The 18,839-nt window shown below is 37.9% G+C and overlaps 1 pseudogene; it reads right to left on the bottom strand.

The window, feature by feature from the left end:
- Positions 1-17,393: 17,393 nt before the first annotated feature.
- Positions 17,394-18,767, bottom strand: LOC140669629 (uncharacterized; annotated as a pseudogene).
- Between the last annotated feature and the right edge of the window lie 72 nt (positions 18,768-18,839).

Genomic DNA, 18,839 nt, shown 5'->3' with positions numbered 1-18,839 from the left:
ATTCTTCATCGAAATCACCAAGACTTTTTGCAATAAAAGAAATATATTGGAATGATGATTCTCTATTACTATTAAATAAAGCTAGATGAGTCAAAAACTAGTAATTTTGTCAAAAAGTTATGTTTAATGGGCAATCTTTTACGTTTTATTTCTTGTGCAGCAGTTATATAAAATTGTAAACAATTCTGTCGAATGGTTATAATTGTATCTATATGACCTTCTATCATTAAATTATTAAGATATTCTTGACATTCTGACCCAACAAAAATTTCATTTATATCCTTCTGAATTTCTTTTTGCAAAAAATCGATACTTGTGGCTATATCTTTTATATATTCTTTTTTAACAAAGTTTTGGCAGACTTAGGAGAGAAAATTAGCTGATTTTAACGGTAGTAAATGGATTCTCGTTTCTGTTGACTGAAAAAATGCGTTGAATACATTAAAGAAATTTAAAATATATTTAAGAAAAAGAAAATAAGCTTTCATTTCTACAGTATCCATCATAGACAATAGATATTCTCCAGATTTTGTTTTATCGCTCACAACCATTTCTTGCAAAAAATTTTTAATTGTATTCCATGATTCAAGAAGTCTTTCGACACATGTGTGATGAGACAACCAGCGCGTTTCACTTAATTTTAAAATTTTGTGATAACTTTCTTGAAAGCAATCGCAAAATTCATGAAAAATTGCCAAACGTTTTGGACTGCTATTAATATAATATGCTATTTTTTTTAAAACTCGTCACAAAATGACAGTATTTTTGCACATGCGGCGTGTGCAGCTAACGCGGCTGAATGGCAAGGACATGGAAATGTTAATACATGTTTGCACATCTCTTCTAACTTAGTTTTAAACGATAAATGTTTCCCTGTCATTACTGATGCATTGTCGCATGACAGGGCAACAATATTTCCAAAAGGAATCTGTAATTTCTACATTTCAGTTTTAAATGCGTAGAATAACTTTTCAGCACTACTGTCTCTTGCATCAATATTTATTAATTTGACTAGTTGTGAGCGAATTTCTAATGTCTCAGGATTAATGTATCTAACGAAAAATGTCATCCATTTTTCATTGCAGATATCTGACGTTTCGTCAACAAAAACAGAGAATTTTGTCATCTGAAGCTTATTAGCAACATTTTCAATTTCAACGGGGCACAAAACATTGGAAATTATATTTTTACATTTAGTTCGACCCATAGTCATTTTTTTTAATACATTAGAGTCTTGTCCTATATGTTGAAAAAAGCTCAAAATTTCTTGTGCAGTTTGATAAGGTATATTTTTTTCTGCAATTAAAACGGCATATTTTACTTCCGCTGATTTTTTACGTTTATCAAACGGCACAAGTAGATCATCATCTATTATCATGTTTAAATCTTTGTCTGTGTTTCTTGTTTCTGTTTCATTTGTTTTAGACATTTTTATATGTGATTCGGATTCTGCGTGACGATAAATGTGTGATAAATCACCAAACATAGATTTATTACAAAATGAGCAGAAAAATGAATTTATGTCATGTGATACTTCACGTAACCATGGTTTAAATAATTCAATTTCCAGCCATTGTAGTTGAAATTTATATTTTTTAGATATATTTTTCTTTGAACTCTCATCATCATTATTTAATGAAGATAAATTATTTTTGTGACACGCAGAATCCGCATGTCTTAAAACATGTGTGTTGCAGGAAATATTTTTATTGCATATGGTGCAATGATATAAGTTATCATTAGAAGATACTTTAGATATCCAAGATTTAATTCTATCATCATTAAACTAAGCTTCTTGGAAGCTTCGCTTAAATTTTTTTCTTAATTGATCAGACATTTTTGTAGAACAAAAAACAGAAACAAAGAATTTAAGAAAAATGAATAAAAGAATGGAAATATACAAATTTAAAACAATCGGGACTTACAAACTGGATTGTTTATAATTTGGATTGCTTCTACTTCTCTCTTTCTCTCTCTCTCTCTTTCTCTCTCTCTCTCCCTCTATCTTTCTCTCTCTGTGCGAGAGTGCGGAAAAGGAATAGACTAGGCGTGAAGAGACGAAAGGCGTCCGTTATTAAAAGTTCAATAGTCAGGTTTATTAAGATATTTATGTACACGACGATTCCGTGGAGTATCCGTAGACGATTCCATGGATTCCGTGAACGACGGAATTAAAGAAGTGCAAGTCTCTTTTCGTGTTTTCTTTATACGTAATATCACACACTATCTCTACTAAAGCTTTCGATCAAGTGTCAGGAAACGGTCGCGCGAGGGGGATTTTATAGCAACAAAGCTTTGAGAAGATTATAGAATTTTCTCGGCTCTTATTTTATTGTTATTTTTAAATTCAAAGTCATTCTTTGTTACAGTAGCTTGTTATTTGTTGTTGTTTGTCACCCCTCGGGCGATCGTTTTTTGAAAAGACGGTTTGATTTTCGAGCGTTTTCATGCGCGTCGTGCGGCATGATCAATACGGCATTATCAAAATAGTAAGAGATCATTGCATTATATATTCGTCAATTGCGCTTGTTCGATACATCTTGTTTTCCGACAATCGATACATTTATATATATAAGGTAAAATGTTATCGTACGATATAGATAATTATAATATATTAGATTGCGCAACGCTATATATATTTCTCTTTTTTTTTATCTATATATATTTCTTATTTTTATGTATATAATTCAAGAAACATTAACATCATTTGTTATATATTTATATTTTATTTATTTATATTTTTAAATTATAGTTTTAACAAATTTATATTGCGACCGATATTGTACTTATTATTAGTTATATTTATTAATGTACGCTGAAGAAGACTCAAAATGAGCTCGAAACGTTCGTTCGATTTTATGTTTTTTAAATTATACTAATTTACAACACATGCGTAGATTTCGTTTATTGTTAATAAACTAATTTGGTCACTACATAAAATATTCTATTATATCTACAGTGTTTTAATTATTCTCAATTGCCACTTAATTCCGTTTATACGTTATTTGCTCTCTACTGCCTTTATTGTTTTTTAATTTTATTTACACAGAGAGCCTTGATACTAGTTATTTATCATATATAGACTTTAACTACTGTATGGCGTTGACATCATTTCCCTCTTAATTAAAGAGAGCTTTTTTACTTGATTAATTAATTTTTTTTGGTTGTTTCCACATGGATATTCTTTATTCTTTCAAGTCATCAATTTGAAATATACATTTTTCTACGTGTATAATATAAAAATTTTTAATAAATATACATCTTAAAATCATAATAAATAAATTAATATGTATGATATATATATATACATATGTAATATATACATGGACCATTTTAATCCATCCAGTCGAATATCTCGAAAACCAAGCCCGGGAGAGAAAAATGTTTCAGACAAAAGTTGTATGGTTTTGAGGGGGTCATAAAATGGTACCATTGGTTTGACCTTGGATAGTCATTTGAAGGTCACATGAAAGTCACCTTTAATTTCTTAAATAGAACTTACTATTTTTTATTACATATTCTTATAGCTCATCTCGAGAGCTTTCCAAAACACTTATGACAAAGTATTTTTCATTAAGTATTTTTTGAATTATAAGGCTTCAAAGTTGCAGTATTTTGACATAAAATACAAGATATCTCATAAAATATTCATTTTTTGATTATCTTACTCTAATACTTTTATGCACAGAATAACGAGACAAATCAATTGGCATAATTAAAACACATAATTATGTTAGAGTAAAAATCTGAATTTGCAACTAACAGTTACACATTTTTACTTTAACAAAATTATGTGTTTTTTTACACCAATTTATTCATCTCATTATTCTGTGCATAAAAGTATTAGAGTAAGATAATCAAAAAATGAATATTTTGCGAGGTATCTTGTATTTTATGTCAAAATACTGCAACTTTGAAGTCTTATAACTCAAAAAATACTTCATGAAAAATACTTTGTCATAAGTGTTTTGGAAAGATCTCGAGATGAGCTATAAGAATATGTAAAAATATATAGAGTGTTCCATTTAAAAAACTTGAAGTGACCTTTACGTGACCTTCAAATGACTTTTCAAGGTCAAACCAATGGTACCACCTTGTAGCCCCCTCGAAACCATACAACTTTTGTCTGAAACATTTTTCTTTCCCGGGCTTGGTTTTCGAGATATTCGACTGGATGGATTAAAATGGTCCACCCTGTATAATAATATATAATAATAAATATAATAATAAACATATAATTTATAATATAACAAAAAGTAAAAAAAACAATGTTTTCACGCGTATCAAGAATCGAGAAGCGAGAATCGAGAAGCGAGAATCGAGAAGCGAGAAGCATCGCTCGTTGCCAGCTTGGTGAGAAGGAGACAGAAAATAATCTATCCATCCTTTTCTATTAGCCAGCCGAAGCTAGCCGAGCATCGAGCTCACACGTACGCGGTACGGCGCTTGTGTGTGTTTCCCTCTCCTACGGTCGCACGCGCATGCGCACACAGCAGATACGGTTGCTGGCGTGGGCAACCTGGCATCTCTGCTCTGTACGGCTCTGATGTTATCCCCAATCCACACTTCTCCTCCGCCAGGGTATGTAGAAACAGGTCTTGAGCCCTGGCGGAGTGGTTAAGATTGGATTGGAGGAGGCCTATTTTAACCATAGCGTTGCTTGATTTAGGCCTCCTCCATGACCACTTTCTCTAATTGGGTGAGGTTCCCGGTGGGAACCTCTTTCATTGTGGTGCCGGCTCCTTCTCCTTCTTCTGCGTAGCCCCCTTCTTCATCTTTTTCGATTTGGGGGCTACTTCCTCTTTTCCCTGCCTTTTAGATGGGACAGCGGCTGGGGGGATGGATTCACCCTTCCCCTTCTTTCCCGCTTGGGGGGCATTTTTCTTGCTGCCCTTCGCCTTCTTTTTTGGGTGGCAGCTTTCACTGCCCACCCTGTGGTTGTCGGGCAGCCCACTCTCCGCGCATAGGACGCATCTCGTCCGCTCGGAGCAGGTGGCCGCCCTGTGGCCTGCCGTGCCACAATTGTAGCATAGGCCACTCCGGTCAATAGTGCTGTTGCATTTTTCCCGGACGTGGCCCCTCTCGAGGCATTTGTGACACTGCAGGGGGCGAGCTTTAAGGTGGTGAGTCCATCCCCACAGTCACCCAACCAATCTGTATTTTCCCGGCTGCCACGATCTTGTTTGCGGTCGGGAGTGGGCACTGTACCCACACAGTGCCTATTGTTTTGGAGGAGAATCTGATTTCCCCTGTTTTCACCTCCTCGACCTTGCAGCCGCCAACCTTTCCTACTTCGGCTGTCACCTCCTCCTTTGTAATGGAGTCGTCCAGGCCGCGGATCCTTATTTCCCCCTTTTTACAGGGGCGCGCGACCCGGACGCTCTCTTTATCGCGGAGGACTTTTTGCAGTTCCTCCGCGAGTCTATCGGCTTTGCTGGGCTTTTCTTCCCCGGGGATTTCGAGGATAATGGCACCAGTGACAGCCCTCCTAGCTTTTAGGCTGCCGATGCCAATATCTCCTATGTTTATGCCCTGACGGGCTAGCCGCAGTGATTCCGCGTATTGCCCTTCAGAGCAGGTGATCGTCACCGCGACTGTCCTCGGAGACCTTTTATTCTCGCCCGACTTGGGGGGCTCCTTCGCCTTCTCCGTTCTCCTGCTGGTAGGAGGGAGAGAGGCTTTCTTGGCCTCTCCAGCCTTTTTGACGGGTTTACTAGAGGGCTCGATTTGTTGTGCCCTCTCCTTTCTCCCCGCTTTTCTGCCGACCCCCTTCGCCCAAGTGTCGGGCAAAAATGGCGGAGTAGCCTTGGAGACTCCTGGTGCTGCTTTACCCTGGGCCTTCTTTTTCCCAGGCTTCGCCTTCTCAACCTCCCTCTTCGGGGGCTTCACGGGGGCCGATATTTTGAGCTTTGTTGCGGCCGCGGCCTTTCACAATCCCCCGGTGGGAAGGATTTTTGCCTGTGTTTGGGAGGGTAATTTTGTTTGAGGGGACTTTCTTTCCCTCCCCAATTTCTCCCTCCTCTCAAGCAGGCGATCGATGCTCGCCGATATATGATCATATGTTCGGCGGGTATCCTCCCCTACAACTCCTGCTGGATAGGTTCTATCCAGCGTCTTCCTCACCCCCTTGATAGGTGGTCCCAAAAGGGGTGGCAGTGCGGCTATCTCCTCATCGCTTCCTTCCATCTCGACCTCCATGGTCTGTATAGAATCGGTCACGTTAGCGGTCGGTCCTCCCAGCTTTCCTGGCTCTTCGTTATCAGTTTCCCCGTTAGTATTTGTACCCACTGAGGTACCTTGCGTGGGAAACCGGTAACTTTTTCCCCTTCTTTTCAGACCTCGTCGACAGTACCTGTATTTGCGAGCTGAGTTTGATGTTCTCCTCCCTCAGCTCGCGTATCTGTTTTTGGAGGTCCTCCATCTGGGTCTCGTTCTTCGCTCTAATGTTAGAGCTCCCAGCAACTGGCGCCCGGATCGCCAGCGTGTGCAATGCCGCAAGGTACAGGCGGCTTTTCCAATCTCTTTTTTTATTGTTCCCTTTATGTTCGGGAAACGGCACTCTATTTTCTTTAGAACCGTCGTGCACTCGAGGGACCTGGAGGATAACTCGCTGAGAGAGGCTTCTCTCATGTTCTCCACCAGTTCCCCCGTGTAGGTCTCAAGATAGTCCCATGCCTTTGACCCAGTGAGGGGAGTAGGCTCGAGCATTTTAAGCTCTTCCTGTCTCTCCCTCTCTTCGGCTTCAGCCGCCTTTCTCGCCTTTATTTTCGCATACTCCCCGGTGGATTCAAGGCGCCCCTGCTTCCGCTTCTTCGGAAACGACTCCTGTCCCTCGTCCGGGAAGTACTCGTCACTGGTGGTTACCCGTTGAGCGTGTGACGTTGATGGTGACGTCGCCTTAAACCCGATCGATGCAGGTTCTTCGGCCCTGCACAGGCGGATCTGCACCTGTGTGCACGCAGTCATCTTCGCCTTTGCGCACCGGGGACCCGGTTTGCTTGGTTTGACGAGTGCGTGCTCTTCCTTCCTCTCCTCCTCCACGTTTTTTATAGGGGTTTGTTCACTATCCATTTTAGTGATTCCACTCCCCGCTGCAGCTCCGTCACCCAGGATGTACCCTCTCCCGCCGCAGAGTGTTCCGAAACATGACCGGCAACACTCCACGACGGGGTTCCCCCGGGGGGATGGCATACGACACGGGCCGGGGGATGGCATCCCCGGCACTGGTCTCTAGCCCCCTACTGACCATAAAGGTTTTTACACCTCCGTGGGCTCTCAGGGGTTCCCGGCCTCCGACCTCCGGGATATCGCAGCGGGTGGTGCCAACCGGGGGGTCTCATGGACGGTTGGGACTGGGTCGCCGCTCCCCGGCCCAGTCTTACCCGCCATGGCAGCCAGCGTACCGTGTTATTGCCCTCCCCGAGATACTCCTCGGAGAGGGCACCGGCGGTGCACCACTTCGGAAAAGGAAACGGTCGCGATACACCGCCGGTGGCACCTACACTCGCTGCCAGACCCTGACCTCAGAGTAAGTCCGAGCGGCCCTGGCAGCTGGACCGATCCGTCGCTGGGCCGTGCTCGTACGACCCGTCCCGACCCCGACCTCGGAATAAGTCCGAACGGCTCGGGACGGTCCAGCCCGGTAGGCCCGGGAGTTCCGGGATCATACCAGCCCGTCCGGCCCGATGGGCCCGGGGGTTCCGGGACCATTGGCCCGCACGGCTCCCCCTCGGGACCGCGCACTAAAGGGCAGACTACCCCTAAGCCGCTTGTCCACGAGCGAAAAGCTTCCCCCATTGTGGGACACCGGTCAGAGCCGGCACCCACATCCCCCCCGAGGGACGCTGAGCGGCGGGAGCACCCACACACTCGGCACCCTCATGGAGCCGGGAGCACCTGGCCGTGTCGTGGGCAGGGAGCAAGCCTCCCTCAACGGTGCCGCGCCACCGGGCGATTGCACTCAGTGCCGCCTACCCCTACCGGCGATTGGGATGACACTTTAAACCACCCTGAAGGGTGGGCGTCATCCCTGAGGGAGTCGCCGGGTCTCCCCTTGTACCTTACTAAGGGTACTGTGCGCTCTTAGTTTCCCCTCCACCCCGGAGGTTTACCCAACTGGCCAAGGCCGTGTGGGTGTTCCATGGAGTTTCAGGGTTAAGCCTCCTCACCACGACAAGGTGGCGCACGATGAGGAGGAGAACCACAGTACCTTACAGAATCAAAGAGAAAAAGGACATTTATATCCATAAGGGATTAACGACGGCCGCCATAAGGCGAGCGATATAAGGACCCCGCACTAGCATTATCATCCCAGATCGTACTAGGCATCTAATTAAAGACCGTACTATGTAAAGTATATTTAATATTATCTATATTTGTGATCTACTGGAGATCGGTGATTTTTTGTAAATATCATTTTATTGTATCCGTCGTATAATTTATACGAGGTGAATTATTATTAATAATATTAGCAATATTATATTCATCTTTTAAGAACTTTCCGTCTAAAGCGATAAATATTCATTTACGGCATCGTCTATTATTCTTTGTCATTTATCTTATTTTTGAACAATTGTATAATTTCTATTATATTCTATTTTCTTCTTGAGCTCTCTTTTCAAAGGTCGGTTCGATGTTCAAATCGGCATTAATATTGTTGTACATATTGTCTATTCCTTTTTTATAACTTACTTTTGCCTTCTTAAATCATTATAATTTCCTTGATTTTATAGTGTCCTCTCACTATAAACATTAATTTTCTTGGTGAGACTATATTCATTTATCTTAGTCTCAATTATTTTTTTCTTTATTATAATTATTTCATTTATGGTTTACTTTTCAAGTAATTTCTGGCCTTATTTACATTATTTTATAATAATAGTGATTGCAATACTTAATGCTTTACCAAAAGCACAGATAAATTACACGATTGATTTGTATCAATCTATTGTTCACTTGTTAATGACGTCATTAACCGGGTGATCCACCAATACAATATTAAATAGTAATTAGTTATAATTTAAGATTATTCATTTGAGTTCTATACATTTGGTATAGTTCTCAGATTTTTTGATATATGTATTGTTCTTATATATATTTCTGTGGTTTTATATATCTTGTATTTTTATATATATGTTTATATTGATTATTCATTGTGTTCATATTATACTATAATCGCACCATTTATGCGATACTATTCATATATGTTATACGGTTTATTGTACACATTTTCTCGCTATATAGATACTTTTATGTATATTTTCTCGCTATTATCAATATTTTTTATTCGATAACATTTATTTGTTCTTAAACATGTATCAAGTATTACTTTTGCATTCAAACATTTATATTGGTTTATTTGTTTACTTATTATTGGAATAAGTATTTGTTTAATTTAAAGTTTCTTTTTCCTTGTTTATGCTACGATACAGTCCAATAAATACTTTTGCATAATATTCTTATATGTTTAAAGAATACTAATTTTTATTCTGAAGTTTCTATTTACTATATCTATTAATTTTACTTGATAACGTATGTTCTTTCATTTAATTAGCTCAGCTGTTTTTATTTATAACAATTGGTTATTTATTTTGACTATTCATATTTTGTCATAATTGTTCAACTTTTTGTGTTTATTATTGAATCGATTAACTAGGTATTCCATTATATCTTATATCCAAAGCCAGCACCTTCGAACCTTTTTATGCAATATTAAACTTTTGTAATCGTTAGTACGACATTTCTAACAAGAAATTTTATTCTCAACAAAATACAAAAAATTTTTGTATGCGAAAGTGATGCGATCTTAAATTGTATATTTTCAGATTTGAAAGAATCGCGCAGCGTCACTTCGCATACGAAAATTTTTCTAGGGTCCAAAATCAAATTTTTTATTTCCGTCTAAAATATTGAGATCAAAATTTTTTGTTTTAAAGATTATAGCTATCGTGCATATTAGTCGTTAAGCATTGCATATATAGTGATTTGCTGTTCAAATTTTAAAAAGGAACTTATATGTTGATAAATTCTTAAGTTTTTTTTTAAATTTTATTTTATATAAATATTGTGATACTATTTTTAAAGTTTATTCTAAACAATTATTTAGTCATTATCAACGTAGTGAATATTACGAAAAAACTATTTTTTAAGTTTTTGATAAAATTTATTTTATTATATGTATTGTTAAAGCCCGAGACTATAACTAATTAACATTAAATAATAATCAAATAATAATTAATAAAGTATAATAAAGAGAACGATTGCGGAATACTAACGAAATAAGCATTGCGGAATAAACAATATCCGCATATCGCAATCAGAGCGTTGGCCGCGCGTACCGCTGACATAGCGAGCCACGCGCGAAACCTGAAACGAAGCCGGAAACACCGCAGGGAGGATTGCGAAAGAGTGCAAGCAAGGAAGTCCGACCCTTGGACCCGCTGCGCTTGCACTCAGCGCGAGTTGAGCAACCTGACCGAATTTTAGGACGATCGCTCAACGATATAAAAAACCCATCCGCGCTCAGACGCGCGCGCAGTCGTAACACCGAATTAAAAGTAATCGTTACTGCAGCGGGCAGTCTTAATATCGAAGTGACAATACACGCTAACACACGCGGACAATCGCCAACCGACGACATCTGGAGCAGTCACGCTCGACAAAGAATTCCATAACAACCGCGTCGAACAACCTCCTAACCGAGCGAGCTCGACATCGATCTCAACAACTAATCGAGGGAAAAGGAACCATTGTAAGAACGACTACTGTAATAAATTAGACCAAATATATTGTACTTCATACACGGCGAGTACAATTTCGAATAAACTCATCCTCCGCCCTGAGTCCTGGCACCTCTGCAGATCTCGAACCCAGTGCCGTTCCGCGGCACAACAGTATATATATTTATATATTTATATATATTTAAATATATATAAATATATACAGGGTGTCCCGTAACTCTCAATTAATATTTTAAGGGAAAGAAGATTGAATTTTGAATAAAAAGTTCCTTTTCTGATTTTGACTCAGACCATTATTTACCGAGTTATTAAGAATTAAAGTTGACTAATCAGACGGCGCGCGGCTGGTGTACTTAGAAGCGTAGCATGCCATGGGACCCTTTGTGCTTACCATACATTTTCTCCATTAAAATTTTATTTAAAATTTTTTTGTTAAATAACGAATAAATAAATAAATCAATAAATTGATAAATAAATAAATAAAGAAGAATAAATACAGTTAGAAATGTATACAAATTTCTGATTGCTTTTTATTCTTATTATTTCTTATTATTTTGTTTATTTAATTATGTATTATTTATTTATACATTTATTGAATTTTTTAATCCATAAATTCTTACGGCTAATCAAGCAGTGATGGGAATAACTACGGGATGTTCGCCGTGAATATTTAGGAAGATTACTGTCAAAAAAGAACATTATTGTGGGCGATTTATTTTATCTCGGACCTTGCTTGGTCAGTTTTGTTGGCCCTTACGGGCCGGGTAAGGCATGCGGTGAACCTTTATGCGGTTCGCTCGCGCCAGTAATTCGTGGTCTGGCTTTGGTACGCCTAACGAGTCCCCAGCGATGTAGACTGTTGTTGGTGGCGTCTACCTTCTTCGTAGATTCTGCAGGAGCTATCGTCTGGGTCCCCTTTATGGCGAATGTGGTTTTCCAGTCGTTGGAATGCTGGGTGCCGGTCGTTCTGGTGCTACTGTCGTGCTGGACCCCTCTTTTGGCGGTGGCCGGTCTGGCTTGGGTTCCTCGGCTTGACGAGCTGATTGCCGTCTGCGTGGCCTTGTCCGTGCCTCGTGGTCGTTCGGATGACGGTGGCAGCAGCAACAATAGTTGAGGTACCCTCCTTGATAGGATGGCGACGTATAACGGCGGACTCGGATGTCCCACTGGTGCAGCAGGGCTCTAGGCGGCCTGGTCCTTGCGTTGCTTGGCAGCTTGACCTCGATGAGTCTCCACGGCAAAAGGGAGAATCCTACTCTCCTTGGTGTCTGTAGCTTCTGGTCGTCCGGCGATTCCGGCTGTCTCCTTGGAGGCCCAGGTGATCGGGGCGTAAGGAGCGGACGTGAAATCCGGCTCGGTCTGTCCGTCAGCGCGTAGCTGGATTGCAAAAGATAGAGCGTCCTCGGCACGCGTACTGGCTCGTTGCTTGTGGAGCTCTAGTTTGCCGGTGCTCGGCGCGCGGCTTTTATACCGCCGGACGCGGAATTCGCGAGGATTGGGTTCCGTGCTTGCGCCGCGTAGCGGCGCACTTCGGAGTTGTGTGTGCGCGTGGGCCGTGTAATGCCGGTTGCGCGTCTTCAGGTGTGGTGACAATGTCGCCACATTATCATAATAAATAAATTGTTTAAACAGTTTCTTAAAAAAATTGTCTTTACATGCGTCATATACATATAATACTTACGTAATTTTTTTCACGAAAACGACGGTGCTCTTAGTTTTTACTTAAATTTCAACTTTACAGTATGGTACGTTATCATTTTATATTATTAAGTACTCATATTTTCTATATCTTCTATTATTCTTTTTTATTACTTCTCTACCTTTTCTATTAAATTGTATGTTTACACTTTTTTCACAGCTTTCTAGCATCAGGAGATAGTTTTGCCTCAATGGCTAGATACTGGCGCATAGGCAAATCAACATCCTATAAAGTTGTCACAGAAACATGCAATGTCATTTGTCAATATCTAAAAGAAATATATTTGAAGTCTCCTTTTCAAGAAGAATGGAAAAATATAGAAAAAGAGTTCTATAATCGATGGGATTTTTCCAATTGTGTTGGAGTTGTGGATGGAAAGCACATTCGTGTGCAATGTCCACCCAACTCCGGTTCAGCATATTATAATTATAAAGGCTATTATAGTGTAATATTATTAGCCACATACGATGCAAATTATGTATTTACTTTTGTAGATGTTGGAGATTATGGTGAGAATGTGTATCATTTAGTATTAGTCAAATTTTTGAAATAATAACATTTTTTTTCAAATATACATATATATGTATACAATTAATAATGTATTTCAGGATCATTATCAGACACAAGCATTCTTAGTGCATTGGCATTTGGATGTTTTTTAGAACGTGACGAATTAAATTTGCCACCACCAAAAGTATTGCCATATTCAACATCACTAGTTCATCATTACTTCGTAGGTGATGAAATTTTTCCATTAAGATTAAACTTATTACGACCATATGCAAGAAAACACTTGTTGGGAGTCACAAAAAGTTTTTAATTATAGACTTTCAAGGCACGACGTATTATTGAAAACGTCTTTGGAATTCTCGTAACCAGGTAAAATCATTGCTTTATTGTAATAAGTTACTTTGATTTCTTAGTATTGAATTATATAAAAATTAATGTATATAATGACAAATAATGTTTTTATATTAGATGGAGAGTGCTGAGAACTACATTAGCTTTATATTCAGATAATGTGGAAGCTATAGTTTGTGCTACAATCGGTCTACACAATTTTATTATGAAAAAAAAAGAACATATTGCTGGATTCCAAACATACTGTCCACCTGGTTATGTAGACTATTATGATGTAAATGGCAATGTTATTCCTGGTTTGTGGCGAAATGAAAATACTCCTGCGAGTATAACACGACGACAATAGAGTGGGATCTAATCGTGCTTCCACAACCGCAATGAAGCAGCAAGAATAAAATAGCTGAATACTTTATCTCAAAGGAAGGAAAAATTCCTTGGCAATGGGAAATTGTGAACAAAGGTCGTAGAATAAATGTTCTTTAATTTGTTAAATTTTATTGTACTGTGTGTAAGAATTATTTTTTTTATTACAGTGTATATTATTTTTGTTTACTATAATGTTACAATTTTCTTTTACTATTACTGTACTTTTTTAGTACTTCAAATAACAATAAAATAAATTTAATTTTATTTGATATTTATTTTATTGTACAAAACATGTACATTGTTATTATACAAAATATACGTATTACTTGAGCATCTCACAATGTTAATTATAATAATTTTTGGTATGTTATTTCATAGTGTTTTAAATATATATAAATATGTATTTATATTTATATATATATATATATATATATATATTTAATTATGTATTATTTATTTATACATTTACTCAATTATTTAATCCAAAAATTCTCACGGCTAATCAAGCAGTGATGGGAATAACTACGGGATGTTCGCCGTAAATATTTAGGAAGATTACTATCAAAAAAGAACACTATCATAATAAATAAATTGTTTAAACAGTTTCTTAAAAAATTGTCTTTACATGCGTCATATACATATGATACGTAATTTTTTTCACGAAAACGACGGTGCTCTTAGTTTTTACTTAAATTTCAACTTTTTGAGAAATTTTTAAAACAATTTGTTTATAAACAATTTAATTTGACAATTTCGTCATTTTGGCGTATCGTACATGATTCTTCATAAAAATCCATCGGATTGTACTAGGTGCGCAACTAAGTTTTCGGGTTTTTTTTATCAATGAAAGATGAAAAATTTCAAGAGAAATACAAAAAATGGTTTATTCAAAGTATCGTCCCTCGCTAGCTACACATTTTTACCATTTGTCTGACAATACATGAATACCGCGACGATAAAACAACGCGTCTTTGGACCGAAACCATTCATCCAACCAATTTTGCACTTGTTCGAAATTGGCCAAGTGTAGCCCAGCCAAGCCATGCGCCATCGACCGGAACAAGTGATAATCGGAAGGGGCCAGGTCTGGCGAATACGGCGGGTGCGGTAGCAGATCCCATTTCAGCGTTTTGATGGTGTCCTGGACGATGGAAGCGCGATGGCACGGAGCGTTGTCGTGCTGCAATATCACTCGTTCGTGTCTCGTGTCCCATTCCGGCCGTTTTTCGAGCAATGCGTGGTTCAGATTGATTAGTTGTTGTCGGTAGCGATGCCCATTAACAGTTTCGCCCGGTTTCAGCAGTTCATAGTAGACGATTCCTTTCTGGTCCCACCAAACGCAGAGCATTGTCTTCTTTCCGAAGCGATTTGGCCGTGCCGTCGATGTTGATGCTTCGCCAGGTGAAAGCCACGATTTTTTGCGTTTGGGATTCTCGAAATATATCCACTTCTCATCGCCAGTAACAATTCGATGCAGGAAACCCTTTCTTTCATGCCGCAAAAGCAAAATTTCGGAAGTGGTTCTTCGATTTTCCATCTGTCTCTCAATCAACTCATGCGGCACCCATTTTCCTTCTTTTTGAATTTTTTCCATGGCATGTAAACGTTTGGAAATACCTTAGCGAGTCATGTTTAATGCCTCCGCAAGTTGATCTTGTGTTTGCGTATCATCTTCATCCAATAACGCTTGCAGATCGGCGTCCTCAATTGCTTTTGGTCTTCCGGAGCGCTCCTTGTCCTCAGTATCGAAATCGCCATTTCTGAAGCGTTTAAACCAATCTTCACAGGTAGTTTTCGATGGTGCATGTTCGCCGTAGGCCTCTTCAAGCAAATAACGTGCTTCGGCTGCATTTTTTTTTCAAATTAAAGCAGAAAAGCAAAGCTTCCCGCAAATGCTGTTTATTTGGCACAAAACTCGACATCTTCGTTATTAGAAAAAATATTTTTGCGTTGCAATATGTGTTGGTATTACGACTGGTTATTGTTAACAGATGTCCAAGCTATAAAAAAACACAACTTCAAACATGTATGTCGACTACATGTGTCGTTAGCGCCACCCATGCGTAAAACCCGGAAACTTAGTTGCGCACCTAGTATGAAAAAAAATATTTTTTCCGTCACAATTCGATGAATTTTTATGTATTACAATTTCGATAGCGCTATTATTTTAATCCGAAATTAATCAGTACGTAAGTATTTCATCATTAATCATCGTCAATTTTTCAAATAATTTTTTTATCTTTTAGTTATTTAGAAGATTTTATACAGCGCTTTATAAATCCCAAACGCAAAAAATCGTGTCTTTCACCTGGCGAAGCATCAACATCGACGGCACGGCCAAATCGCTTCGGAAAGAAGACAATGCTCTGCGTTTGGTGGGACCAGAAAGGAATCGTCTACTATGAACTGCTGAAACCGGGCGAAACTGTTAATGGGCATCGCTACCGACAACAACTAATCAATCTGAACCACGCATTGCTCGAAAAACGGCCGGAATGGGACACGAGACACGAACGAGTGATATTGCAGCACGACAACGCTCCGTGCCATCGCGCTTCCATCGTCCAGGACACCATCAAAACGCTGAAATGGGATCTGCTACCGCACCCGCCGTATTCGCCAGACCTGGCCCCTTCCGATTATCACTTGTTCCGGTCGATGGCGCATGGCTTGGCTGGGCTACACTTGGCCAATTTCGAACAAGTGCAAAATTGGTTGGATGAATGGTTTCGGTCCAAAGACGCGTTGTTTTATCGTCGCGGTATTCATGTATTGTCAGACAAATGGTAAAAATGTGTAGCTAGCGAGGGACGATACTTTGAATAAACCATTTTTTGTATTTCTCTTGAAATTTTTCATCTTTCATTGATAAAAAAAATCCGAAAACTTAGTTGCGCACCTAGTACAATCCGATGGATTTTTATGAAGAATCATGTACGATACGCCAAAATGACGAAATTGTCAAATTAAATTGTTTATAAACAAATTGTTTTAAAAATTTCTCAAAAAGTTGAAATTTAAGTAAAAACTAAGAGCACCGTCGTTTTCGTGAAAAAAATTACGTATCATATGTATATGACGCATGTAAAGACAATTTTTTAAGAAACTGTTTAAACAATTTATTTATTATGATAGTGTTCTTTTTTGATAGTAATCTTCCTAAATATTTACGGCGAACATCCCGTAGTTATTCCCATCACTGCTTGATTAGCCGTGAGAATTTTTGGATTAAATAATTGAGTAAATGTATAAATAAATAATACATAATTAAATATATATATATATATATATATATATAAATATAAATACATATTTATATATATTTAAAACACTATGAAATAACATACCAAAAATTATTATAATTAACATTGTGAGATGCTCAAGTAATACGTATATTTTGTATAATAACAATGTACATGTTTTGTACAATAAAATAAATATCAAATAAAATTAAATTTATTTTATTGTTATTTGAAGTACTAAAAAAGTACAGTAATAGTAAAAGAAAATTGTAACATTATAGTAAACAAAAATAATATACACTGTAATAAAAAAAATAATTCTTACACACAGTACAATAAAATTTAACAAATTAAAGAACATTTATTCTACGACCTTTGTTCACAATTTCCCATTGCCAAGGAATTTTTCCTTCCTTTGAGATAAAGTATTCAGCTATTTTATCTTGCTGCTTCATTGCGGTTGTGGAAGCACGATTAGATCCCACTCTATTGTCGTCGTGTTATACTCGCAGGAGTATTTTCATTTCGCCACAAACCAGGAATAACATTGCCATTTACATCATAATAGTCTACATAACCAGGTGGACAGTATGTTTGGAATCCAGCAATATGTTCTTTTTTTTTCATAATAAAATTGTGTAGACCGATTGTAGCACAAACTATAGCTTCCACATTATCTGAATATAAAGCTAATGTAGTTCTCAGCACTCTCCATCTAATATAAAAACATTATTTGTCATTATATACATTAATTTTTATATAATTCAATACTAAGAAATCAAAGTAACTTATTACAATAAAGCAATGATTTTACCTGGTTACGAGAATTCCAAAGACGTTTTCAATAATACGTCGTGCCTTGAAAGTCTATAATTAAAAACTTTTTGTGACTCCCAACAAGTGTTTTCTTGCATATGGTCGTAATAAGTTTAATCTTAATGGAAAAATTTCATCACCTACGAAGTAATGATGAACTAGTGATGTTGAATATGGCAATACTTTTGGTGGTGGCAAATTTAATTCGTCACGTTCTAAAAAACATCCAAATGCCAATGCACTAAGAATGCTTGTGTCTGATAATGATCCTGAAATACATTATTAATTGTATACATATATATGTATATTTGAAAAAAAATGTTATTATTTCAAAAATTTGACTAATACTAAATGATACACATTCTCACCATAATCTCCAACATCTACAAAAGTAAATACATAATTTGCATCGTATGTGGCTAATAATATTACACTATAATAGCCTTTATAATTATAATATGCTGAACCGGAGTTGGGTGGACATTGCACACGAATGTGCTTTCCATCCACAACTCCAACACAATTGGAAAAATCCCATCGATTATAGAACTCTTTTTCTATATTTTTCCATTCTTCTTGAAAAGGAGACTTCAAATATATTTCTTTTAGATATTGACAAATGACATTGCATGTTTCTGTGACAACTTTATAGGATGTTGATTTGCCTATGCGCCAGTATCTAGCCATTGAGGCAAAACTATCTCCTGATGCTAGAAAGCTGTGAAAAAAGTGTAAACATACAATTTAATAGAAAAGGTAGAGAAGTAATAAAAAAGAAAAATAGAAGATATACAAAATATGAGTACTTAATAATATAAAATGATAACGTACCATACTGTAAATGCTAGACGGAATTCAGGGGTCAAAGATTCTCGAATGCTAGTTTTTATTAAGGCAGTTTGAAGAACTGCTCAACTTGATTAACCCTGTTAATCTTGTTAGTCATTTTAAAAAATTCTTCATGGTTTGTTTGTTTATTCTTTAAAAATAACGTAGTGTATGCTCCCAAATAAAGTCTCTCGTTTGTCTGGTAGCATCCACCATCTCCGATTGTAGTGTTGTTTTAACAGTAAACAAATAGTTTGCACCCATACAATTGCCACAAGAAAAAATGCT

Source organism: Anoplolepis gracilipes, chromosome 9 (genome assembly GCF_047496725.1).
Source record: "Anoplolepis gracilipes chromosome 9, ASM4749672v1, whole genome shotgun sequence".
In the NCBI taxonomy this organism is placed as follows: domain Eukaryota; kingdom Metazoa; phylum Arthropoda; class Insecta; order Hymenoptera; family Formicidae; genus Anoplolepis; species Anoplolepis gracilipes.
Note: the sequence above shows the minus strand (reverse complement) of the source record. Positions and strands in the feature narration are given on the sequence as shown.